The 27961-nt window shown below is 41.2% G+C and overlaps 1 protein-coding gene across 6 annotated transcripts in view; it reads left to right on the top strand.

Annotated features, from left to right (window-relative positions):
• SFMBT1 (Scm like with four mbt domains 1) overlaps positions 1-27961 on the top strand; it is a 108093-nt gene that overhangs the window by 19350 nt on the left and 60782 nt on the right. For 2 of the 6 annotated variants that reach the window (XM_036994826.2, XM_073230714.1), the window contains exon 2: positions 2680-2784. The exons of 3 other annotated variants lie outside the window; for them this stretch is intronic. The gene's annotated coding sequence lies outside the window, so the exon portion shown is untranslated. Of the gene's footprint in view, positions 1-2679; positions 2785-21192; positions 21263-27961 lie in introns of those variants that run through there. One more of the 6 variants, XM_017678311.3, reaches the window with a different exon arrangement.

The raw sequence follows: 27961 nt of genomic DNA, 5'->3' as shown, positions 1-27961 counted from the left end.
GGGAGTGGTAAGTAGGGACCAGACCTTGCAGGCCTTGTAGATCCTGTAAGGAGTTGGGGTTTATCACTTCAAAGGCTACTGAAAGGCTTTAAGTGGGATTATGACAGGATCTGCTTGGCCTTTTACACAGGTGTCTACCTCCTGTGTGGAGAATGGACTCCCAGAGTGAAAGGGGAGGCCGTTTGGACTCTATAGCTTGGAGTGGAATGACGGCAGTGACCATGGACAGAAATGACTAGCTTGAAGATGTGTGGTGACAGCGGACTCGGCAGAATTTGCCTGACAGACGGGGCAGGGGTCAGGGAGCCATCAGTGACAGTTGCTAAGGTTTTTGCTTGGTTGGTGTATAGTACTGAGACGGGGAGCCTAGGGAGCCTTGGGTGTGGGGGCAGCGTGGAGTTCAGCTCTGGTGGCCTGTGCAGCATTAAATGGAGATTCCAAAGGAGTAAGACCTATATGTCTGGAGCTCAGGGTAGGTCCTCATAACATTGATAGTATTTATAGCCATAAACGTGTGCGACGTCAGCCAGGAAGAAAATCCTGAATGTATATGGGGGGAAAGAACTCAGTGCCAACTCTGAGGAATTCCAGGATCTAGAGTCTGTGTGCCTGGAGGAGCCAGCGAAGAACGCTGAGGAGGACCAGGTGGAGGGAGGAAGGGAACCCGGGGCAGCAGCGTTACAGTAGCTGGGAGAAGTAGTGCTTGGAGGGACAGGGGCCGTTTACCTGGTGGGTGTGCGGCCCCGTGAGGTCAGGAGGAAGCCTCGGATTTGGTGATGGCCAGGAGCAGTGTCGTGTGTTAGGACAGACTGTCACCAGACTGGAGAGGAAGGGAGGAAGCAGCCCTTGGAGGCAGGCCTCTGTGCTGGGACCTGCCACCTGAAGGGGAGCAGGGGCGTGAAGTCCTTGGAGAGCGGAGGGGGCTGAGAGAGGTTTTCTTGCGTCCCTGGGTGGCACATCAGAGCATGTTTGTCTGTTGCTCTGGTGGGATTACTCTGCCCGAGAGGGACGGCGATGGAATCCAGAGCCTCAGGGAGCCCCCCTCGGCGGGTGGGAGCAGGTGCAGGCAGATGGTGGGGAAACCAGGGATGCTCTCGGCACCGCACATCGCTCTGCCTAAGTCACTTTCTTCTGTCCTCGATCCTGCACTCTTCAGTTTTCTGAATATGCGTAGACATCCAGTTTGTATTAAAGAAATTAAGAAGCGGAAGTTTATTCTACTTACTGTACACTGAAGTACCTCTTCAAGGAGAGCAGAAAAAGGGTTTAGAAATAGCACAAGATGTATGGAGATGCTTTAAGAAGTTACACTCAGTTTGTTAAGGAAATCAGAAATATTGCTAATATTTTCTTGAAAAGGGAAGGTATAAGCTTCAGAAGAAGGGAAGACGCATGGGGATGTGTTATTTTGTGAGGGTTCTTTCAGTATCAATGCTGGAATTCCTATGTAGGTTCAGCCTTAAACTTGACCGTGTAACATGTTGCCCTCCTGCCACTCTGCTGCATGGGGGAGGTTATTTTATGAAGTGTGTGTAAGGCTGAGTCATGTAAGGCGATGCGGGAGACGACCACGGTCAGGTCAGATGGTGAGCACCCAAGGGAATGAGGGCTTCGTTCACTACTTGATCTCCAGAGCCAGGAATGATGCCTGGCAGGTAATAGACTCTCAATAAATGTTTGTTTAAAGAATGAATGAATAAATTAACTACTAAAATAAAGTGAGCCTCATTGTATAGTGAACCTTTAGAGTAAAGTGACTACAGCATCTCAAAATAAAGATGTTTCCTCTTACCTAGAGATGAAATTCTTATATAAAACAGCAATGTGGTGTGGTGGAAAGAACAGTGGCATTAGGTAAGACATACGTAAGTCCCATCTTTATAGCTTAATACTTTGGACATGTTTCTTAGCCTTAGTTTCTTTATCTGTAAGATGGGAATAGTAACGTGCTTTACAGAATCACTGTATATTTGTGGAATGTGTATAGAATACTGAACTATCTGGCATAATAGGTCCTCAACAAAGGAAGATCAATTTCCTGTTTTACTTCGTCGTTGAGTCCAGCTAGGAGTCAGATCTAGTTCCCAATAATCAATTTTCCCTGTTGGGGAAAAAAATGAAATACATATTGCCCTTGTATCAAGTGGATTAAAGCACTGAGTGTAAAAGATGTAATTAGAAAACTTTTAGGTGATAAGAGAAGATCTTTGTGACTTTAGAGTGTAGAAGAATTTCTAAAGTTGCAAAAAACACTAACCACAAAGGAAAAGATTAATAAATGTGATAACATGAAAATTAAAACCTTATCATCAAACCCCATAGAGGGAATGAAAAAAATGAGCCGCTAAGGAGAATAAATTTTAATCACCTGTAACTGCCAGAATATATAAAGAGCTCTTTCAAATCAATAGGTTAATAAAGCTCAGTAGAAAAATGACCTGAACAGGCACTTACCAACAGAGGAAATCCAGTGGTCTGTAAACATAAGAAATGGTGTGCAGTCTCACTTTAACTGGGGAAATGCAAATTAGAACCCAGTGAGATACTTTGACACACTCATCAGATTTGCAAAAATTAAAAATCCCTGTGAGTATGTGGAGCATGGGAGCTCTGTTCACTGTGGTGGGGTGGGAGATGGTGCAGACACCTTGGGAAAGTTGGACATTGTCTGCTTGACAGGTTGGCTGTATGCCCGCCAAGCTGTGGCTGCTTGTATCCAGACCAGCACTGTGAAGATCAAGGCTGCGCTTGCAGTTACCAGAGCTCAGGGACTGCGGCATCCGAGTGAGTGCGCAAATGGCTCCTACTTTGGAGTTAGCAGTTCTTTGTCCTTTAATTTATGAATGACTGTGTCTGGATCTGCAAAAACCCTTATTTTCTTTTACTGTTTAAAGTAGGGTGCTAAGAAATAGGCCTAAATAAAAGAAAAACAATCACATTGGTTTTGATGAAATATCTTCCCCACTGCACAGCTTGCCATCTGAGGCAGAAAATTGAGAAACGATTACAGGTTTTATTTGTTCTCTTATTTAAAAAATAGCTTTGTTGTGATATGATTTACATATCATAAAGGTCACTTAAAGTATAGAGTTCAGTGGTTTTTAGTATATTTATAGAGTTGTACAACCATCATCATAATCAAATTTAGAACATTTTCATTAGTCCCCAAAGAAACTTGTACCCTGTAGCAGTTACTCCCTGTTCCTCCTGCCCCACCTCCTTAGCTGGAGGCAGCGGCTCATCTACTTTGTTTCTAATTTTGCCCTTTTTTGGATGTTTGGTGTAAATGGTAATATGTGATCTTCTGTGACTGGCTTCTTTCATTGAGCATAAAGGTTTTGAGGTTCATTTGTGTTGTAGTGTACAGTGTTTAATTTATTTTTATTGCTAGATAATACATGGATATACCACAGTTTATTTGCCCTTTCATCAGCTGATGGACATTTGGGTGCTTCTGCTTTTTGGTTGTTATAAATAATGCTGCTGTGAACATTCAAGTGCGAGTCATGTGTAAATATGTGTAATATTTTCATTGCAGGTCATGTGGTGACTTGATGTTTATAATTTCTTCAGAAACTGCCAAATGGTTTTCCCAGGTAGTTGTGCCATTTTCCATTCCCACCAGCAACGTATGAGGGTTCCATGCCCTCACTAGCATTTACCATTGTCTCTCTCTCTCTCTGATTATAGCCATTCTTGTGGCTTTACTTGGGGAATTGAAATTAAAACAATGCCATACACCCTCATCAGGTAGGGATTTACCTAATGGTCTGACTGTGGGAAGTGGCTATCAGAGGTCTCTTGTGTTTTATATGATTTTGGTATTTTAAATGGTTTTGTTGAGCTGAGGTTGCTCTAAGCTCCTACTGGGGGACCTCCAGCTTCATGCTTTCCCTCTGCTGTGTGCAAGCTCTGTTGGCTGTGTCTTTATTTATTCATTCTCTCACACCTTGAACACCTTTTGAATGCCTGTCTGTTCTCCAAAGTCCAGCCCAGAGGGCCTAGACACCGGTCAGGGACTAGGACACATGATGTTGTGATTTGGGAGTAAAAATGTTATATAAGCTAGCTGTACCACTGTAAGGTCGACGAGATGTGCTTTTGCTCCCCGGAGCTCTTTACACAGAATGCCTGTTACCCCTGGCAGCTCTCAGATGTATTTTAAATTTATTGTTAGCCAATTCATTGGGTGGTGGCTCTAAAAATTTGCTCAAAGTGGTCTTTTTTTCTTGAATAGAGGCTTTAGAATGGGCAGTGAAAATCTAAGAGGAAGTGAAGAAGATGAGGAAATCCATTTTGGGAAAAGCTTATGTGTAAAGATTTTATTTTTGAATTACAGCTCAGTATGGTGGAGAAAGAGCTTAGGTTTTGGATTTGGCTGTCATTTACTATTTGTGTAACCTTGGGCAAGTAAAATAACTTCTTTAAGCCTTGTTTCCTGACCATTAAAATGGAAACGCTTCAAAGGGTGGTGGGAAGGAGGCATCCTATCCCAGCGCCTGCCCCAGCTGGCCTTCGGAGTCGCGCTCTTCCCCGGACCGCAGGACGGTTGTTAAAGTAGTTCTCCATAAACAAGCCATGCTCTGTCTTGAAGTAATTAAGGCTACTCATTAACTAATTATTACCTAATAACAACAAAATTATGAGAACATTTCGGCAAAAAAAGAGAAAGTAAACATAATAATACACTAAGTTTTAATTGTTTCCTAGAATGTGACAAAATAGATGCAATTTAAAAACACTTAATTCCTGGGAGTTATACTGTGTTTTGTCAGTTCTACTTTATTCTGCTATTTCAGGGTATAAGTAATTAGCAATTCTTCACTGGATAAGATCTTTGTTTTTATTTATTTATTTATTCTTATTAATTTTTATTTTGGTATCATTAATCTACAATTACATAAGTGACATTATGGTTACTAGACTCCCCCCATCATCAAGTTTCCCTCCACCACATACCCCATTACAGTCACCGTCCATCAGCATAGTAAGATGCTGTAGAATCACTACTTGTCTTCTCTGTGTTGCACAGCCCTCTGCATACCCCCGCCCCCCTACATTATGTGTGCTAATCTTAATGCTCCCTTTCCCCCCCCTTATCCCTCCCTTCCCACCCATCCTCCCCAGTCCCTTTCCCTTTGGTAACTGTTAGTCCATTCTTGGGTTCTGTGGGTCTGCTGCTGTTTTGTTCCTTCAGTTTTTTTTCTTTGTTATACTCCACATATGAGTGAAATCATTTGATACTTGTCTTTTTCCGCCTGGCTTATTTCACTGAGCATAATACCCTCTAGCTCCATCCATGTTGTTGCAAATGGTAGGATTTGTTTTCTTCTTATGGCTGAATAATATTCCATTGTGTATAGTACCACATCTTCTTTATCCATTCTTCTACTAATGGACACTTAGGTTGCTTCCATTTCTTGGCTTTTGTAAACAGTGCCGCGATAAACATAGGGATGCATATGTCTTTTTCGAACTGGCCTGCTGCATTCTTAGGGTAAATTCCTAGAAGTGGAATTCCTGGGTCAAATGGTATTTCTATTTTGAGTTTTTTGAGGAACCTCCATACTGCTTTCCACAATGGTTGAACTAATTTACATTCCCACCAGCAGTGTAGGAGGGTTCCCCTTTCTCCGCATCATCGCCAACATTTTTTGTTTGTCTTTTGGATGGTGGCCATCCTTACTGTGTGAGGTGTTATCTCATTGTGGTTTTAGTTTGCATTTCTCGTGATTAGCAACGTGGAGCATCTTTTCATGTGCCTGGTGGCCATCTGAATTTCTTCTTTGGAGAAGTGTCTGTTCAGATCCTCTGCCCATTTTTTAACTGGATTATTTGCTTGTTTGTTGAGGTGTGTGAGCTCTTTATATGTTTTAGATGTCAATCCTTTATCGGATCTGTCATTTATGAATATATTCTCCCATAAGGTAGGATGTCTTTTTGTTCTATTGATGGTGTCCTTTGCTGTACAGAAGCTTTTCAGCTTGATATAGTCCCACTTGTTCATCTTTGCTTTTGTTTCCCTTGCCTGGGGGGATATGTTCATGAAGAAGTCGCTCATATTTATGTCCAAGAGATTTTTGCCTATGTTTTTTTCTAAGAGTTTTATGGTTTCATGACTTACATTCAGGTCTTTGATCCATTTTGAATTTACTTTTGTGTATGGGGTTAGACAGTGATCCAGTTTCATTCTCTTACATGTAGCTTGTCCAGTTGTGCCAGCACCATCTATTGAAGAGGCTGTCATTTTCCCATTGTATATCCATGGCTCCTTTATCATATATTAATTGACCATATATGTTTGGGTTAATATCTGGACTCTCTATCCTGTTCCACTGGTCTGTGGCTCTGTTCTTGTGCCAGTACCAAATTGTCTTGATTACTGTGGCTTTGTAGTAGAGTTTGAAGTTGGGAAGTGAGATCCCCCCTGCTTTATTCTTCCTTTTCAGGATTGCTTTGGCTATTTGGGGTGTTTTGTGATTCCATATGAATTTTAGAACTATTTGTTCTGGTTTGTTGAAGAATGCTGTTGTATTTTGATAGGGATTGCATTGAATCTGTAGATTGCTTTAGGTGGATTAGATTTTTAGAAGTCATAACTATATTCTAGAAAGGTACTTCTTGCAACACTAATTTCTAAGACTGTTTTTGATAAAAAGCAGAGGGAAATGGTCATAAATTCAATGTTTTGCTTTCTACCCTTTTATTGAAAATCATTAATATATCCTTAACTGAGAAAACTGCTCTTTTTTTATATAAAGAAAGTTGGTATCAGGTCATGCTTTGTGAAAGGTGAGGTTTGCATCTGGGTTAATGACTCAGTGTAGTGGATGTCTGTTGTATTAAATGAATTTCAGAATCCATAAGCAACCTGTTGTCTGGAATTCTTTTATCTGGTGCAGTAGTTCTTGCATTGTGTTGAGTATTATGAAATTCTGAAGCAGGAGTGGGTAGAAAGGTGATTTAGCAGAATGCTTGCCTCTGGTCAGCTTTGAACAGCTCAACCATAAATACCACCAAGAGTTGTACTCATGTCATATTCTGCTCATTCTAGGTTTACGTTACTCATGATTCCCTCTGTTACAAGAGCTCATTCTTCAGGTAAAGGATTGAAGAATGGATACGTTCATCATTTTGAGTACAAACTAAGGCATAAGTTTTATCTTTGCAAGTTTTATGAATGGGTCAGACTATCTCCATTTAAAGCTCAGTATCAGAAGCAGATGGAAAAACATTTTCCATCGAACCAGTGAGTATTTTGCTAACATTATAATCAAACCTTAGAGCACTACAATTGCTATATAAGTTCTAGCTGCTTGTGATAGGTCTTCCAGCTGTTTTACTTAGAAAAACATGGTTTAGGATTTGGGAGAGGTTGTATGAAATATTTATAATTTTTTAATAGCATAACAGTCTCCTTGTGTTCCTATTGTGATTCTCTTTACCATTCAGTTTTGAGAGGTGTTAGCTTTCAACTGTATGGCCAGTGGAGTACACTGCAGTCAGTATATGTTAAATTCACATTTTTTTATTCAGTTATATTTATAGCTGAACTTCTTGTTGGTCATGTAATTGAACCTGCAAGAACTAAGATTTGTCTGTCATTTTCCTTCAGTTCCGGCACCTTGGTGACTGTGAAGTATGGGCCCTCCCCTCTGACTTGGTTGATTGGTCAGTGTTTTCCTAATGACTGGCGTAGACAGAGGTTAGGAGAACCGCAGAGTTGTCCTCGTACAGTGGCTGTTACTCTTGGTCATTTGCTGCCTAGGTATCTGAATATATGCCTCCTCCTTCTTCCCCGCGTGTTTACCCACTCCCTTCTCCAACGCCTGCTTCACAGCCTCTGCCTCCACCCACACCCCGAAAGCTCTCTCGGAGGTGACCTGTGACCTCTGCATGGGCAAGGCCCATGTGCTCTTCTCTGGCTTCCTTCTCCTTTACACTTCCCCTCATATTTTGGCTTTGCTGGTGGTGCCCTGTTTGTGAGAGGGCGTTGTCTCAGCCTCCTACCTCTAGACTTCTCTGTTTCATGTAGTGTACAGAGCGACTTGCGTAGTGCCTGCAGAAAGCGTTAATTCCTCTCCCCCTTTTAATTTCCTCCTTTCTTCATTATCTGCTCACCTCTCCTTCCGGTTGTGTGTTATGTAGCTGCCTGCTTAGTGCCAAATCTACAGCCCAAGGCTGTCTTACGCACTGTTGTCTCGTAGAGCCCAGTTCTTAGCTGCTCCTGGTCATCTTCACCATGCTTAGCGCCAGAGGCCAGGGGTCCCTGTGGAGAGTGCACTGCTTCCAGCCTCAGTTCTTTGTGACTCTTTGGCCTTTCATAGGGTAGAATTTGGAGTTACCTTGGATTTTCTGTCATTTCCTACTTTGAAGTGTCTCTTAGGGCTAGTGATTCACACCATTCTGGTTGCCGGCTTCTTTGCACCATGCCCCAGCCTTTCATCTCTGGGTTAGTCCAGCACCTTCCTGCTGGTCTGCCTCTGGTCCTGACGGTCTTTGGACTGTGTCTGTGACTGACAGATATTCCTAGTCCCCTGCTTATGCCCTTTGTGGAGTAATAACTTCTGTGTGTATTGCACACCCTTCCGTGTGGCCTTATCCTACGCCAGCAGACGGATCTCTCCTGCCCCTTTACGTCCAGGCACCTGTCCCCCCACCCTGCCCCCACAGCTGACGCCAGCCTCAGGCCTGCTTGCTGACTTTTGCATGCTGCTTGTTCTGCTGGGAACATCTTCCACTCCTTCCTCTCCAAGGCCGCCCTGTCCAGCCTTCAGGATGAAGCCCATGCTTTACTCCAGGTGAAGTTTGCAGCTCTCTAGTTAACTCTCCCCTCTCTGCGCAGCTAATTTCCTGATTCCTTACATTTCAGAATTTCCCCCAGTGGCACTGTCTGAAATAAAATCTTTTACGGCAAAACTGAGCATTGTGAGGTGTGGCCATCCTGGGGTAGCAGAGGAGGAGCTTGGTATGAGATGGAGGGAGGCACATTGCAAGGAAGGTCAGCTGAGAACACTGCAAACGTGGTGGTGGTAAAGGCTATAAGGCAGTTATAAAGGTAAAGGCGCAGAACAGATGTTCACAAGGTTAGTGGTCTTTGCTTAGGATGCTGTTATCTTTTCACCTGGTGTCATTTTGTTGGTAGGATATTAAAGTTCAGTGGAGGAAGCTTTATATTTAACATCTTGTTTTATGAGTTAGGTTGTATATATGGAGAGAGGCTCATTTGCCACTTTCTCAGTCCACTGCTGTGAAACAAACACCATGCTATAGATGAAATGTCCTTAGACAGACTGTATTTTCGTTGTACAAAGTAAGTAAATATCATTTGAGTTTGAAACGTGGCTTCCCTCACCCCCTTGGGCAGTTTCCCCATCTACATCAGATGAGGAAATCTAGACAACTTCTGTTGTATCTTCTTGCTTCCCAACAGCAATCCAGGAATAGGAAGAGCTTCCCAGCGCCGTGGGGGTCAAGCCAGGACCTTGAGCCACCCTCCACTGGCTGGGCAGTCCCGCCGCCGCCTGCTGCCGCCCTGCGCCCCCTGCCTCCCTGTGCCCCGTCCTGGGCTAGGCAGTCCTGTGCTCTGTGCAGCCCCTGAGCTGCAGGCCCTAGGGGCACCTGGGGGCTGGAATCGTCCTCTCCTCCTCCTCCCTGGGAAAGAGAGAATCTCCCCGTTGTTTGCGTTTAAAGGTTTCTTTGTCCCCCTCTGATGCTTTTTCACCTTCTACATTGTCACATGCCTTTGTCTCCTTTTCTGCTGGTTTGAGGCAAACGGATAGTGTTTCATCCGTGTAATTGCTACATAGAACACAGTATGAGAACCAAGCAAATATTTGTTGAGTAAATAAGTGATCCATATGTTTACAATACAAATTTACCCAAAGAATAAGGATCATATTATCCAGCATCAAACTTTTTTTCCTGTATTCTCTCAAATTCTCAGCAGATTAACAGCTTTGTTGTTCAAAACCAGAGGTTCTTAAGCTTTTTGGTATTCCGATACCCCTTTGGTAAACTAGAGAAGCCTGTAGACCCGTTCTCAGATTAATGGTTTTAAGTAAATACATAAGGATTAAAAAGGAAATCATGTAACACCTTAATATTATTAAATGATCAGCTTGTATCCTCTCTTATTTTAAATCCTCTTCCATGTAAAGATTAGAACTTGATTTGTGGTTGATTGTTATGCAGAACCTGTAGAGGTTCTTTTCTCTTGAAATTGAGATATAAAAAGAATAGTTCTGTTTCCGGAATGAAAATTTAAATACCATAATTTTGTAAAATATTTTGGTCTAACACCAAACAAACAGCTAACTACTGGGAATCTATGTATAAGTAATTATCCTGATTAAATTTAACCCGACTCATTTTATTTTCCCATTGCTTTGGTACTTAGTGAATAGTCATAGCTTGTTGGGAAAAAGGAGGCTGTTCAGAAAACTGACCCAGGGTCTGCAAGTTGGTGCTGACCAGGTGGTGAGGTGGTGGCCTTTTGAGCCGTGGCCATGAGGCTCTGGGTGGCAGTTAGTGGTCTTGGACTAGGGTTTTGGGCCTTCAGGACTGGCATCAGGTTTTTGCCCCAGTTACTCAGTATGCATTTCAGCAGGTATTTGAATGGGCACTCGCTCTGTGCAGACTAAACTGAGGAGAATGCTCCCCAAATGCTGAATGTTGGGTTAAGCTGAAATAATTCCCTGGCTTCTGTTTTAATTCAGAAATAGCACAATACACAGCACAAAGAATATTTGAATTGTGAACAGAATGACATGGACAACCCCAGAGAAAAAGTGTAAAATAGGTGACGACCCTTTCTGTGCTCTCCTTCCTTGGCTAGAACAGTATGGTTCCTGCATTAGAATGAAGAGCTTGGCCACCAGGCACAGTGCGTGTGAACCGCCACTCACTTTCTGCTGGATTTGGGATGTTTGAAAATTGAGATTCTTCTGCTCAGGATGACCTGAGGACTTAAGAAAAAATTAAGGTTTCTGGAACCTTGATATTTAGATGCACCTGTTTGTGTAGTAAAAACCCCCCACACCCACTGTACTGATACTTTAGTTTGGAAAAGAAAGGAGGTAGATGATCATTTGTAAAGAATTGTGTCCTTGGAATTTTATATGGTCCCTTTTCTAAAAAAAGTTCCTTGTCATGGAGAATTTCAAATATATACAAGAGTAGACATAATAGTAAAATGAACATTGATGTGCCCGTTATCTAAGGACTGATTGCTTTTGTAGTAATCACCTTACAAGCCAGTGGTGTTTCATCTATACTCATACCCTTTTCTTCCTCTTATATGGTTTTTCATTATAAGTATTTGCCTTAATTTATTTGCCCTGCCTCCTATTGGTGGATATTTAAAGATCTCTGATTTTTTTTAACCATTAAAAAAAGATTATGAAAAATTCCTTTCATTCCTTGCACTCTTATGTGAATTTCTTAAAGGGAGGTCCAAAGAGGGGGAGCTGGGGCAAAGAGTATGCATGTTTTAGTTTTTATAAATGTCTTTAGTGTTTAAGATGTCATAACATTGCTTTCCAGTGAACTTACCCCAATTAACAATTTTGCTAAGTTCCCGTTTTTAATCCACCTGGAATCACCATTTGCTTTTCCTCTTTTATATACATATATGTATATTTGTGTGTATGTGTCTATATAATTTGTGTATGTAATATTTATAATATAATTTATACTGGCGTTTTTTTTTTTCCTGAAACATTTGAAAATCCATTGTAGATATCATGTTACTTCACTCCTAATCAGCTTGCATCTCTAAGAATAAGATAGTTTCCTGCATAACCCTCAATACAATGATCACACTTGGGGAATTTAACATTGATAAAAAATACTATCATCTCATTTGTCCATCATGGTATTTTTTTGATTGTCCTAATAATGTCCTTTGTAGTTTTTTCATCCATTATCTAGTTAAGAATCATGTATTTGGCTTGGTTGTCTTGCACTCTCAGTATTTTAAAACAAATATCAACTCATTTCACTGTTAAATATTTTTATATGTACTTCTGAAAACTAAGGGTTCTTTTTGCTATTGTTAAAATGTAAGCACAATACTATTATTGACCTACATTTTTCTTCTTGATAACATCAGAATCCATGCAGAGCTCAATTCCCATTATATCACACATGCTGTTATTTTTTTTTAATGTGTTGCTCAACAGTGTGAGTGTTGTGAATGTCACAGAACCATGATTAAAAGTGATTAAAATGATACTTTGTTATGCATATTTTATCACAATAAAGAAAATAAATTTAAAAAATACTCTTTGTAGGATCCAAATGACCAATGCATTGCACTTGGTCTCATATGTCTCTCTTTAAAAAAAATTAATAGTTTTAATTGAGGTGTATTTTACATGTTTAAGTGAATAGCTTGATGAGTTTTTGCAAATTTATACAATTGTGCAACTGTAAGTTTTAGAAATCTTCCATCACCCCCAAAATGATCTCGTGACCATTTACCAGTAACTCCTGCCTCTTAATGGCCCCAAGCAGCCACTGGTCGCATTTTCCTCTACAATTTTGCCTTTTCTACACATTTCACATAAATAGGGTCATTCAGTTACAGCTTTTGTGTCTGGCGTATTTCATTTAGTGTGATGTTTTTGGGGTTCACCACTGTTACTGAATGTGTCCAAAAGTTCATTCATTTTTTATCCCTGGGAAGTATTCCATGGTACAGATAGACCACCTCCGGGGTGTCTGTTCAGCGACTGGTGGACATTGGGTTGCTCCAGCTCCTAGTGGTGATCACTTGCGTAAATGTTTTGTGTGACTGTGTTTTCGTTTCTCCTTGAAGATACCCAAGAGTGGAATGCTGGGTTTTATGCTAACTGTATGTTCAACTTTTTAAGGAAGTTGCACTGCCAAACCATATTCAAAGTGGCTGCACCATTTTCCACTTGCATTGGCATCATGCGAGAGCTGCGGTTTCTCCACATCTGTGTTAACGGTTGGTGTCTTTACTCTGTCACTTCAGCCATTCCTTGGTTGGTAATGATACTTCCTTGAGGTTTTAATTTGCATTTCCCCAATGACTAGTGATGACTATCTTATTTACCATTCATATATCTTCTCTGTTGATATGTCTATTCACACCTTTTGCCTATTTAAAAAATCGGATCATTTATTGAGTTATATAATAAATCATAAATTCTTTATGAGATATGTGTTTTACAATTTTTTTTCCCCCAGTTCGTAGCTTTTCTTTCCTTTTTCTTAATGGAATCTTTGAAGAGCAAAAAGTCTTAAACTTTAATATAGTTCTAGTTTATTGGTTTTTCTTTCATTGTGCTTTTTTGGGGTCATATCTAAAAAATCTTTGCCAAACCCAGGTCAGAAAGATTTTCTCCTATGTTTTGCTAGCTGTTTTATAATTTTAGCTCATATTTAGGTTTCAGATTCACTTTGTGTTTTTGTTATGTACGGTGTGAGGTAAGGTCACCATGATGTTTACTGTTCCTCTGGCTTCTCTAGAAGTCAGATCTAGAAGTTCAGTCTGATTTGGGTTTTTTCTTTTTCTTTCTTTCAAGACTTTTCATAGTTGGTGTTAGTGTTCTTCTGTCAGGGGAATATAATATGTGAGGTTCTCTTGTTTTATAATTGATGTGAAGCTGTCATTGACAGCCAGTGCTTAGATGCATTAACTGAGATCCAGAAATTGATTTTACTAGAGCATCTGTCATTCCTTCACCGTTTATTAGCTGGATTACTTTTATTAAAAGAAACGTCTCCTAATCTTTTATTTTGTTAGCTAGTCTTATTTTGATAGTTGCGGATGATCACTTTAGTTACAAATGCAATGACTCCAGTAAGTTGTTTGGAGTTGGTATTTTTTTCTAATGCACCACTTCCCAGTTGAATTGGCAGGCAGTTTCAACTAATTAGCAAGTTGAGGGTTTTTTCCCCTCTTTGCATAAATGGCTTATGAACAAACCCTTCTGTTGGAAACTATAAAAGTGTTCTTTGCTTCCTTGTTTATAGGCAAAGGCTACGTATACTCAGGTACTGCTTTAGAAGAACAAATTGCGATCTCCACCTTACCTTTCCCCAGCATGGTATTTGGTAATGAGTATATAGTAATTGCTTGCTTCTGTTTTTTTTACAGATTTGATTTATGGTAATGCTGCTCTATTGTTATGAAAGTATTCTGTTCTTTTCTTGAAATAAGAAAGTTATAAAGCTGACATAAATTCTGTTGAGCTTTCACTATTACTAATTTTTTTCATTTTTTGTATCTTAGTTGTTAACTCTGTTTTCAGAATTTCCAAATGGGATGATTTTTTTAGGGGAGGGGATGGGGGTGGGCAAGTATCTGTTTTAAATACAGATCCAATGTTACAATAATTTAGTGTTTTCTAAGTATATGCGCCTACTGTAATAGCAGTATATGTAGCAGGTGGTTAGAATGGGCAGAGCTAAGTGAATGGATGGATGGATGGGGCTGGTGGTGGAGAAGGTTTGTGTACTGACTGATCAACCTAGAATTAGCCCGTGAAGGTAGAGAAATTTAGTGCCAACAGGCAAAGAACATGTGTTTTGTGAGTAAATGCTGGAAAAGTAGCAGGCGTTTAAACAGTGTACAGAACAGCTAGTCTGTGCCAGATGTGTAATAGGTTAGATTGTAGTTTGTTTTAAAATGGACTTTTATGTGTAATATAATGTATCAGATGTCGTAGCTGTGCTACAGATAAAAAATACTGTCCAAGAAACCTAAAATTAAACATGTCTATTTAGCATATGGATTGAACTGCAAAAACTACAAGTTTTTTTAGTTGGCGATTATAAATGTTAAGGCTTTTGTGTAGAAAAGAAAATTTTGGTCTCTTATTCTCCTTAATTATGTGGTGTTTTGTAAATTCTGTTTTTTTTTAAACTGAGAAGGCATCCGAGTTTTAGAGTTGGGATACTTTTCAGTAATTATTTTAGTGTTCTAGCACTTTCAGATAAAGAGATGATTATGAAAAGTATTGAGAGTTGAGACTCAAATCCTATCCAAATAGCTGACACAACTACCCCTAGTTAATTTCATTCAGCAGACACAAATTGCAGGCACTGTGCCAAACCTTCGGGCCGGACTAAGGTGGGGCCCGCCCCTGAGACACAGGTGGGCCAAAGTGCACTTCTGGAGGGCCCCACATGTGCTGCAGAAGCTCTGCAGAGGGAGACCTGAATTCTGCCACGGAATGGACGTTGAGTTGTTTTTCCCTTAATGTTGCAGAGTCTGCTGGTTGACGTGTGGTTTCCCTTAGTTTCTCTTTCTGAAATGTGCTCCCCTTTTATGAAAGATTGGTAATTTTTTTTTTCCTGGAAAGCCAGAGTTCACACTTGAAAATCTGGAAATTTAAAAATTGTAAACCAAACTGCAAATAACTTAGTTTACCTGAGAAAGGCTCCTTTTCCTTCTCTGGCCCTTGTCCTTTCCATGTAGTGCTGCACTTCCACAATCAGGACTTCACTGTGCTGACTGGGACCCTGCCAGGAGGCCTGCTTCCACCCAGACTCCAGGGCGCATCTTCACCCCCAATGAGATCGTACGTGAATGGCCTACGCGTGGCAGTGAGGCCCTAGTGCAGCCTCCAGGTCAGTGCCTAGTCAGTCTTTTTGACCTTGGTGATAAGGTTCCTCATAACTGGGTCCTTGACATTTTCCCCACTTAAAATGGCGAGGTTGGTGCTCTAAACTCCTGAATATCGGTGGCTGGATTTTGCCCTTAAAATTCATTTCTCCAGATTCGTTCTAAGTCTGCACACGCTACCAAGCCCGTTTGCTTGTACGCGTCTATCGCTGTCGCTCTTGCGCGGCTTGGACCGCCCTTCCTCTCTCAGGTCTTCGGCGTTCAGGTCGCATTCCTATTCCCCCTCTTCCTTCCTTCCAAGCGTTCATCGTCTGTCTAGAACCGGGGCTAGAGAGGGGAAATGATCAAGTCCCTGACTTTAGGAGTAACTGTAGGTCTCAACACCGAAATTCTACCCCCCCCCAACTTCTATTGAGATATGGTCGACATCTAACACTGTGCGAGGCCAAAGTATACAGCCTAACAATTTGATCTACATGTATAGTGCGAAGTGGTGACCATAGTGGGCTTAGTCAGCATCTGTCACCTCACACTTGACACATTTTTATTTCCTATGGTGAGAACTTTAAAGACTCTCTTAGCAGCTTTCAAATATACAACACAGTATTATCAACTGTAGTCACCACATTGTACATTACATCCCCAGGACTGACTTTTCTCATACCTGGAAGTTCCTTTCGGCTCCCTTCATCCACTCTTACCACTCCCCCAACTTCTGGCAACCACCTATCTGTTCTCAGGATCTGTGAGTTTGTTTTTTTAAAATTCAACGTATAGGTGGCATCACACAGTGTTTGTCTTTCTCCACTCAGCATAATGCCCTCAAGGTCCATCGATGCTGCCACAAATGGCAAGATTTTCATCTTTTTTATGTCTGAACATTATTCCATTGTGTGTACATTCCACATTTTCTTAACCCATTCATCCTTGGATGGGCATTCACATCGTTTCTGCGTCTTGGCTGTTGTAAATGATGCAGTGCACATGGGGGTGCAGATAGCTTTTGTGGAGAGTGATTTTGTTTCCTTTGGATAAATACTGGGTTGTATGGTACTTCTATTTTTAATTTTTTGAGGAACCACCATACTGCTTTCCACATTGGCTGCACCAATTTATGTTCCCACCAGTGGTTCCCATTCCTCCACGTCCTCACCAACACTTGTTATCTCTTATCTTTTGGATAGTGCCCACTCACTGTGGCTTTGATTTGCATTTCCCTGAGGATTAGTGACATGGAGCATCTTTTCATGTGCCTTTTTGCCATCTGTATGTCATCCTTGGAAAAATACTTGTTTAGTTTTTTTTTTTAATTTTTAATTTAGTTAATTAATTAATTTATTTTGGTATCATTAATCTATAATTACATGAGCAACATTATGTTTACTAGACTCCCCTCATCATCATTTTTAGTTTTATTACTGGTTAAATTTATTTTATTTTATTTTTTATTTAATTTAATTTATTTTTTTATTAAGGTATCATTGATATGCAGTCACATGAGCAACATGGTGGTTACTAGATTCCCCCCATTATCAAGTCCCCACTGCATACCCCACTGCAGTCACTGTCCATCAGCATAGTAAGATGCTATAGAGTCTCTAGTTGTATGACTGGTTAAATTTAAAGAAACATTTGAGAAAGAAACAATACTTTGTTCTATCAAACCTGATTACCAAAGTCTTAGTATCAAAGTCTAATTAACTGAGCAAACTTAGCTTTGTAATATTTTGCCTGGTCACATAAGTAGTAGACGGTAACGTGAAATCAAATTCACTTCGTGGTAACGTGAAATCAAAATCACTTCGAGATTTTAATTTATTCTTTTGTATTCCATTGGAATATAGATAAACTGAAATTTGTTCAGAGGAAGATTAGGGTGTGAGGGATCTGTCTTGGGAAGGACTTAGTGCTCAGGGTGTAGAGGGCTCCTGTGTGAGCACAGGCACACCAGGCCGTGGGCAGCGCGAGGACAGGCTTTGTGCGGTGGGAGGTTGTCCCGGAAGGTGCCCTTGGCCGTTTTCTGTCACCGTGTCACTGATGGCATCTGCACGTAGAATGGATGCCTTCCTCCTTGGGCATGTGTGGGGAAGGGCTTGCTGGAGAAGCACCATAATGAAGGGACATTACTAGTGGAAATGTAGGGGCATGAGAATGGTATGAGACTGCAAAATTGTGAGGACATTGGACTACGGGGACCTGTTCAAGTTCCTGCCCACTTTAGATTTACCAGTCTCAATTATTTAGTGAAACAAAGATTTTTAAAAAATCCTCCAGACAGTTGACTTAGTGTTTGTAAAAGGGCAGCACTGGGTGTGGGTCCTCGAGGCAGTAAGCAAATGTTTAGAGGTGAGAGACAGTGATGTGAGTATAAAGTATTTTATTATTTGGGGGGAAGTGAGCAACAGGAAAGATGTTTCTGTGTCAAACTTCATCACATTATTTGAGTAAGTGGACAGTTATTTTGTTCTCTTCATACTCTCCCCCACCCCCCATATCCCTCCAGAATCAGTGTTGGCGGTAGGAACGCTTCCTTGCGGGCGCATCTCATCTCGTTACGCCCTGCAGATACCGTGTCCCCCACACAGGGAGGTTGGCCGCGCAGTGTCCAGCAGGTCTGTCGGAACCGCTTTCCAGCCGCGCTTCTCACTTCCTGTCTCGGTGCCCCGTTTGGTAATCCAAGCAGTATTTTAGACTTTCTCATTATTTTTCCCTCTTCCTCTTCCTCCTCCACTTTTTTTGTATTAGATATCATATCTGCACTTTTTGTGTATCCCTTGACTGATTTTGTGTATGGTTGGTTTTGTTTCTTTTTTGCTTTAATTTCATCCTTGCTTGGGCATTAGTTGGTCTACTACCTTCACTGTGGGTTTATTTTCCTGTGGAAGCTATTTAGCCTTAGGGTCATTTCCATCTGCAGCAGCCCCTTCAGCATACCCTGTAAGGCTGGCTTAGTGGTGGTGAGTTCCTTCAACTTTTGTTTGTCTGGAAATTGTTTAATCCCTGCTTCAAATTTAAATGATTATCTTGCCAGGTAGAGGATTCTTGGTTGGAGGCCCTTTTGTTTCAATACATGGAGTATTTCATGCCGCTCCCTTCTGGTCTGTAGAGTTTCTGCTGAGAAGTCTGCTGATAGCCTGATGGGATTTCCTTTATAAGTGACCTTTTTTCTTTCTCTGGCTGCTTTCAACACTCTCTTCTTATCCTTGATCTTCGCCATTTTAATTATTTTATGTCTTGGTGTTGTCTTGCTGGGTTCCTTTTGTTAGGCGATCTCTGTACTTCCATGACCTGAGAGTCTATTTCCTTCCCTAGATTGGGGAAGTTTTCAACAATAATTCCCTTAAAGAGACTTTCTGTCACTTGGTCCTTCCCTTCTCCTTCTGGTGCCCCTGTTATGCAGATATTGCTTCATCTGGGTTGGTCGCGTAGCTCTCTTACCATTCTTTCATTCGTAGAGATCCTCTTTTCTCTCTGTTCCTCACCTTTGTTTTCCTGTTGTCTGATTTCCATTTCATTTACCACCTCCTCTACCTGTTCCAATCTGCTCTTAAACCCTCTGTTGTTTCATTTTAGATGCTGTATTCTTCAGCTCTGAGTAGCTCTCTTTTTCAGGTTTTCTCTCTCTTTGTTGAAGTCCTCCCTGAGATCTCGACTACTTGCTTTGCTGTAAATCCATGAGCATGTTTGTGACTTTTGAAATCTTTATCAGGAAGATTGGTGGTCTCCATTTCATTTAGCTCTCTTTCTGGGGTCTATCCTATCGTTTTGTTTGGATCATTTTCCTCTGCCTACTCACTTTATCAGGGTTTCTGTGTTTCTTCCTTTGTATTGGACAGCCAGGGAAGGTGGGAGAGTCCCCTGCTGCCTGCCAGGGGCCAAAGTCTGAGGCTGCTGTGGGCCCTGCCACGTGCGCAGAGAGGAGCCTCGGGGCTGAGCCCCAGCAAGAGCAATGGAGTGCTTGGGGCCCCGGAGAGTTCCCAGTCTGTTGGCTGAGGGAGGGCTGGGGAGGCATCCACCACCTGCCCTTCCTTCTGGGGGAGAGTTCTGTCCAACCCTCACCCCTCTGGCCCCCCTCGCACTGCTGGCAAGTCCCCCAAACCACCCTCTCTGCTCTGGGTCTCGAGCACACCTGTCCACAATGGTCGGAGGCCCAGCCTTCCAGAGTGTTCCACCTCTCTCCGGTGTCCAGCCTCACCAGTCACCAGAACACCATGTGATGTGGGCCTGTGGGCCTGGGGCAGATCTCCAGGGCCAGGGGTTCAGCGCTCCTGGGCTCCTGCTCCCTCCATGCTCCATTCCTCTTCCTCCTGCTTGTAGGCTGGGGCCCGAGGAGGCCTGGGCTCCTGCTCAATTGCAGCTCCGCCACTTTACCCTTCCCTGGGTGGGCCGCTCTTCTTCCCCAGGTGCAGGTGGTCCGTTCTGCAGTCTGCAGGGTTAGTTGTATTTGCTGTGTTTTCTTCTTTTACGTGTGTTTGGGAGGAGGTTTCTGCCTTGCCTTCCTACTCCACCATCCTTTTCCAGTCTCAGACATTTTCATTATTGTATTTGAATTGCTGCGATCTCATGGTAAAAGTTTAATGGGTGAGGAGCTACTGCTTATATATAAGCAAAGACAGTGGTTTCTTGAGATGGAACCTACTCAAGATGTTGTGAAGATTGATGAAATGACAACAAAGGATTTAGAATATTCCATAAACTTAGCTGATAAAGCAGCAACAGGGTTTGAGAGGATGGAATCTAAATTTGGAAGTTCTGCTGTGGGTAAAATGCTATCAAACACCATCCAATGCTCCAGAGAAATCACTCACCAAAGGAAGAGCCCATCCATGTGGCAGACTTCTTTGTTGTCGTAGTTTAAGAAACTGCTCCAGCCACCTGGCCACCAGCAACCGCCACCCTGAGCAGTCGGCAACCATCAGCATGGAGGCAAGACCCTCCAAAGGCCAAAAGATTACAACTCACTGAAAGTTCAGTTGATGGTTAGCATTTTTTAGCAATAAAATATTTTAATTAAAGTATTGTTTTAAAGATAATGCTATTGCACGCTTAATAGGCTTCAGTATAATGTAAACATAATATGCACTGGAAAATCAAAAAATTCATTTTGCTGCTTTACTATGATACTCATTTTATTGCGGTGGTTTGGAACTGAATCTTCAGTTATCTGCCAGGTGTGCCTGGATTGAGTTTATTCACTTGTTTTACAACGTGTGCTAATGTCTAAGTTCCCAAGGCCAAAATTCCATGATGTTTAAGTTCTCATCATAGTATTTGTTAAAGTCAGCAAAACTTCCCTTCCCTGCCTTTCTTGGCAAGACTTTTCATTAAGATGACTCTTGGAAGTCTAACCAACTGGCAGTCTGACTGTATTTGACATTTTGTTAAAGATTCAGGCAAGAGTATACGTTGGTGTTTGAATGGCATATCGGGTTTTTCTTTCTTCAAAGGTTGTTTTGAGAGGCATTTGAAGTGAGCTAGTAATGTTTTAATAATGAGCTTAGAGAGTAAAAGCCTCCTCCAGCACTAGGTTTTGGTGTCCAAGTCAACAAGGACTGACTTAGTGCCCTGTCTGTCTCTCTCTTCTGACTGTAGGTCATGAAATCCCAGTCTTGAGGTGGCTGTGCTTATGGTAATCTTCAAATTACCATGTTGGAGGCATTTAATGTGAGTTGAAACAACTGAATTGAGTTCTCTTTCATTCTTTAATAGAGAAGATACTGCATTTATAATCTCACATCCTGTAAGAAAAAACTGAACAAAAACGTGTTAATGATTTAGAGTGTGTGCTTGAGTTCTATTTATAGTAGTGTTTCCCTGTGTGAGTGATTATATTTTGACCTACTAACTCATTTATTTTCCGAACAATTAAATTAATCTGGAAGCATTTATTATAGCCTCATTCCTCCTCTCCCCATCCTAAAAAACAGTTAAGCTTTGGACTGTTAAGTCAGAACTGTTTTCATAGATGGTGTTGGAAATTTTCCCTACAAAAAAGACATTAATAAGCAGTTGCTTGCCCTATGTCTATCTTTTTTTTTTATTAAGGTATCATTGATATATACTCTTATGAAGGTTTCACAAGAAAAACAATGTGGTTATTACATTCACCCTTATTATAGAGTCCCTCCCAATACCCCATTGCAGTCACTGTCCCTCAGTGTAGTAAGATGCCACAGAGTCCTTATTTGTCTTCTCTGAACTACACTGTCTTCCCTGTGACCCCACACACACCATGTACACCAATCATGATACTCCACAATCCCCTCTTATGTCTGTCTTTTACTAATTTTCAAATAACAAAGTTTTAAGTTGCTGTCAGCTTGTTTTAATGGCTATAGGCACTTCTCTTTCAGTTATAGTTTTGTCTAAGATTGAAAGAAGTTTTCTATTTTGTAAATATTTTTCTTATGAAACATGAAAATGTAGCATAGTTAGTACTATTAAGGATTGAAAATTATGTAGATAATTTTGTATTACATGCTAGAAAGGGAAATTGGTAAGTGCTAATCTTAGAAAATTGGCAACCTTTGTAGTATTGTATTTAAGTTTACTTAAATAATTATTTAATGGTAGGAAGAAAACCATTATTTTCAGGGTCAGAATAGAAAAAGTAGAAGAAGAGGCATTGTTTTTTGTTTGAGAGGTATAGAGATTTAAGCAAAAATTTCTTTCTATTGGAAGTAGTTTCCAAGGATGTTTACTGTATAAATTAGCATATGTGGGTGTTGAAATCTAGGAAAGCAAATAGGCTATGGCTGAATTCTCATACTGGAACGGAGGCTGCCATGCATCCCGCTGAACTCTAGGATAACAGGTAAAGAAACCTGTTTTGTCAGTTAGGGTTTTAGTTTTACATCTTGCATAGGAGTTTAATTGGATTTCTAATTAGCATAAGTTAGGCCATTTTTTTCTTTTGCCTGTTTAGCTCTGCACTGAGTTATTTTACAGATTTAACATGTGTTGCAGCATATCTCTAGTAGTAACCAGAGATTTGATTTTTTTCCTTTTCTGGAAGCATTTATTTTGAAACCAGTTGAGGAGTTTTGTTTGCCAAATAATTTATGCTTTTTCTAAGTAAATCTACCTGTTCCCAGCCCAGTGTTTTGCCGCAAGGTGAAGCTCTTCCTGCTCCCCAGGGTGCCCTGGAGTTGGGAGGGAGCCCGGGGGGATGGCCTGTATCTGATCAGGCTGCATAGGTGCAGGTAGTGATTCTGAGGGGTAGTGGCCTGTCCTAAGGTCCTTAGCATTTACAACTGTGAATCTGCTTCTGTTAGGACCTTAAATTCTTAAAAAATTTCAGTGCATGAATTGTACAGCGCTTGTGATTATAGTCCAGGAGAGTCTTTGAAGTCTCACATAAAGCTTTTTAAATTACCTGTGCACTTAATGTTAACAAAGCAGCACGACACCCAAAGCCTCCTGCCTTATCATCATGTCCTCCTTTGAAGGCTTTGAGGAGAAAGAGTCAGTGCAAGTTTGGCAAATGAATGATCGGAAGGCAGTGATGCCGGGGTCTGCAGACATCAGCCAGTGCAGCCTGGGGAGGGTGGGGGGAAGCCTCCTGCTTCCCTGAGGCAAAGGCTTTGTTCACCTGCTTTTCTGCTGATTCCAAGGTGGTTGTGGTGGCTGTTGATCACACTGATTCTTTTTTAAGGTTTCTGCTGTTCTCTCAACTCAGTGTCATTCTATTCCACCGGAGAGTTAATAAAGACATGTATTTTAATTTAAAGGATGTGTACTGTATAACCTCTCTGGGAGAGGTTAAAAGGACATTTGTAAGAAAAATAGATGGCATTTTCTACTCAGGCTGCGAATCACTTGAAACAAGCATTGTCATTCTAGCAGAAGCTCCTTAGAGCAGTAGTAGCTAATATTCCTTGAGGGCTTACAGTGCTGTAAAGTTTCACATACTTTGAATAATCCATGTGACTTTATGAGATAGATTGTATTGTTTATGTCCATGTTACAGATGAGGACACTGAGGCACAAGCTGGTGTGTGACTTGCCCAAGGCCATGTAGCCCGGAGCACTCAGGCCCACAGTGTGGCTCCTGAGGCCCCGTGCTTCCTTGCCAGGGCGGGCTAGTTACTTTTGCTATGGGGTGTGGACCATACATACACCTTTTTTCTCCCCTTTATAGGGCTATGTTAAACACTTAAAACTTTTTATTGCACTTTCTGTACTTTTGAAGGTTGTATTGTAGGTTCAGTAGCCTCTAAAATTTGTGACCCTGAACTTTCTTAGCTGGGAAGACATGGTTACCTGGGAACACGAGGGTTTAGACATCTTTCTTTTTTTTTTTGAGGGGCAATTTCTTCCCTTTATTTTGCCAAAATATTTGGCACTGAAAATATGCAGTGAACATGCAACACCCTGTGAGCATAAGCTGTGGGATACCAGAGTCTCAGAAATACATACAAACAGGAAACTTCAAAATAGACTTCATTCTAGGTTCTATTGGTCTGGGAAAGAGGGCTCACTTCTTCCTCCTTGTAGCCTTTGCTTAAATTATACGTATTTCTAATTTTGTCATGAATAGGATTTATTAGGTACCCACTGTATGGTGCTCCTTTTTTTGTAAATTATCATTTAGTCTTGACAACAGCTCTTGAGCCTGTATGTATTCCTTTTTTAACAGGTAAGAAAACTGAGCTAGCAAGTGGCGGCCCGGGGCATTTAGTGGCTCTCATTTTTGGGGTCGTCCGGTCCTTGAGCTCACTGCGGTCCCCAGGGTGTGAGCTTTGCTGTTCACTCTTCTGAGACACGGTGGACCACGGAGCACCAGGCTCGCCCTTCTGGGTGCTCTGCTGGTTTCGCTGAGTGGTCTTTTCCAGGAGGCTTACTGAGCTGACCTCTGGGTGGAACAGATGCAGTTACACGCATTATCCAGCTTCAGTTAGTTCTTCATTCTCTTCAAGAGGATAGTCTGCTTTTAATGAACTGTAATTTACTTTGTGTTACTTCCAACAGTTTTTGTGCCAGAGAATTTGCTAATATAATATCACATGTAAGGCAACTAGGAATTAGAGGGAGAAAAAAGTACAGATGTCAGGAGGCTTTCTGGTCCAGTCTGATGCCATCTTATCTCCTGACGTGTGTATGTGCGCTCCGTGTCTCCTTTGATCGACCCGCCTTTCTGATTCCCGGTGTACTTACCAAGGGGTTCTCAGGCCTCCCCACATCCCTGTCCAGTGCTCGCTCTTTCCTGGGGGGCTGCCTGTGACGCGGTGAGCACATAGGTTGCTATTTGGGAGGTAAAGACAATTGAGAAACTTTCTTGGCCTGATTTGAACTTCCGGGTCTTTTGGTTGGTGGTCAGTTCCTTAGCCCTGAGCTGAGACCCTCGGGAATGCTTGGAGGCCTTATGTCAGGCCTGTTTGTCCCATCTGTAGCTGAGCACTTACCGTTGGGCTGTATTAGTGCCTCTGGTCTCTCAGTGTATCAGTCTGTCCTATTGAGTATCAGTGTCCTTTTGAGTATCAGTCTGTCCTATTGCCAGACTCCCTTTTTGCTTAAAGATGTACGTTTGATCATGGTCTGGAGTTTTACTGCACCCCTAGCAGATGTCCAGATGAAAGCCACGTGACCTGTTCTTCTTGATCATGGCGCTTGGAGGCAGGATGGGGATAAGGGTATCAAAATCCACAAGTAATTAAAAATGTTCATTATTTTGTTTCCTGCTCCAGCTTTCCCTTGTACCTCTCACAATACTTTAGGTTTGGGGTGGGGAGTGTGGGCAGAAATCAGATTTTGATTTTGATTTAAATCTTCACTGTCTGCTTCTCTTTAAACTTATATTCCTTAGAGGTGCAGCAGAATTCGTTCTGCAGGGGCACTTTCTCCTTCAGTTTATACCTGTATATTTTTGTTGAGAAATTAGAAATTCTCCAGTTTGCTTATAATATGTGTAATTGCCTGACAATATTTTTTATATTATCTATTCTCTGGTAGCAATACTATATTTATATATTTTAGCTATGTAGCAAAAACTGCTTGATCTAGAGGTATTATATATAACATTATTTGAATATTAGTTTCAGTTCAATTTATTATTTTACAATGTAAAAATAGTTTATTCTACCTAAGTTTAGTTTAGTAATTCATCATTTGAATTAGCAGTTCATTAATCCAACAGGTATTGATTACCATCTGTGTTTTAGGAGCAGGGAGTTCAAACTGACTCGCTCGTTGCTCTAACCTGATGCCCAGCCCGGACCTGGCATGCAGTAGATATGTTGAATGAAACACAATGCACGGTCCTTACTGGCTCACATTCTCATGTAATGCCTGCCTGTCTAGCTCCACAAGGCCCTAAAAGAAGCAGATACACAACCTGTACATGTTGTAATACCCTGTGTTGGTTGACCCGAGCTGTGGGAACTATCACTGCAGGGTGACACTGGGTGACATTAAAAAGACTCAAGATATTCTGAAACTGCCTTGCTTCTCCTGTTAAGAATGAGAAGATAATCCCAGAGTATTCCAGCACTTTCTGTTACTTCTCTTTCAGGCAGCACTGGGTCACACAGCCACAGGGAATGCTCAGAACACAAATAGCTGACGAGGAGGGATGAGACTGACGGGTTGAGCGGATCCTTCATGGGGGATGGGGGACTTTGCCACCCAGAACAAATGTGGGATTTGGTGGCAAGGGGAAGAGATAGAGGGAGAACTTACTACAGAAGTGGAGAGATTTGAGTCTGGACTGGGCTCGATTTTGTGCAGTGCTGTGATGAAATTAACTTCCAAGTATGTAAAAGAGTGAAGTGGGAATTTTAACCAATAACCAACTTAAATCTTAATACTCTAAACAAAAGCCTCATAAATCCTCTTACTTGGAAACACTTAGAGATTAGCTTGATCATTTCATTTAAAGAATAAGAATATTATATTTCTTTGTATAAGTATTCAGGAATTCTGAATTTTTGTTTTAATTACACTTTTATTCTTCCATCTAGTTTATGTCTTAATCTAGTTTAAGGACCTACCAGAGTAACATTCTAGCAGAAGTTCCTAATGTTGATGCCTATCTAGATACCATCCAGAGGCCTGGTTGCTCACCATAGTAGAACAATACAGAACCTTGAAGTTAAATAAGTGAATAAACAAAAGAACTAGTGTCCATCATGTATGGCCATACTTTATGGTATAGGAGGCGGACTCCCCACGCCATCCCCACAGTCATCCTGAGTGCCAAGAACAGCCAAGGACCTGAGAGGAGTCTGGGCCCTGGAGTCAGACTGGGGGTCAGACGCTGGTCCTGCTGTTACCTGTCTGGTTGTATACATTGTTTAATTTCTCTGACCCTCAGTTCCTCCTCGGTAAAATGGGGTCATCGTGTATGGAACAAATAGAATGTGAGGATTATATAAGGTGTAATTCAACAAGAGTTAACACTCATTCTCACCATATGTTGTTGGGCAGAAAAAAAAGTGGCAGGCACCCACACAGCAGGTGATCAGACACTACATCTTTTTTCTTTTTAGGTGAATGGTTAACAAACGTTTGTGGAGTTGGAATGAAGTTTCTGATCTGTTTTTTGACATGAGAAGTCTAAGAAACAGCAACTATGAAATTATAGAATTATTTCAAGGCTTTTCATAACTGACCATAATCTATTCCTGTAATCATTTTATAATATTAATGAAGTTGGTACATTGTTGGTAGTGCTTATGTTGGTGAATGAAATACCTTCTTATTTAATCAGAACAAATTCACTGACTGTTTCAACATGTGCCCATGTTACTGGCTCCCATCAGTAAAGCCTGTAATCGATGAAAAATGTGCTATTTGAACTCTGGAAGATCTACCATTTTACCAGCTTACAAGATACTATACGGGTAAAAAAATGAGTTTTAAAACATCTGACATGACAATGCAGGTTTCAAAGCTGTAGTTTACTAATCCTGGCAGCTGGCACAGAGCCAGGTGCTCAGCACTCCAGCACCCATGAGTGATTGCCAAGGAAACAGGGCTGTGAGGTGGTCATGCTGAGAGCCAGGACCCAGGCATTTCTAAATTGGTTGATATGAAATTGCCAACCTCATTTTAGTATGAATCGGTTTTTTTAAAAATTATTTACACTTGAAATCTTTGAAAGATGTGTATTAAGGAAGAGTTAGAAAAATTGACATTGAAGTACTTTGAATGGAAAGTGTGGTTATTAAAATTGGGGCTTTAAATAATAAAACAGCATAAATTACTGAAATGGTTTAAGGAAATGCTTTCATGGATGATCAATAAACCTAGAAAAGAAAAGTGAATTGTGAAAGTGGGATCGAAGCTGACAAGAAGGTTCCTAAGATGTAAAAATAGGGATTGAACCCATTCTACCTGTGTTAAAGGGTTTTTTTTAATGCTCAG

The sequence above is a fragment of the Manis javanica genome, chromosome 3 (assembly GCF_040802235.1).
Source record: "Manis javanica isolate MJ-LG chromosome 3, MJ_LKY, whole genome shotgun sequence".
NCBI classification, from domain to species: domain Eukaryota; kingdom Metazoa; phylum Chordata; class Mammalia; order Pholidota; family Manidae; genus Manis; species Manis javanica.
This window is presented reverse-complemented; position numbering and strand designations above follow the sequence as displayed.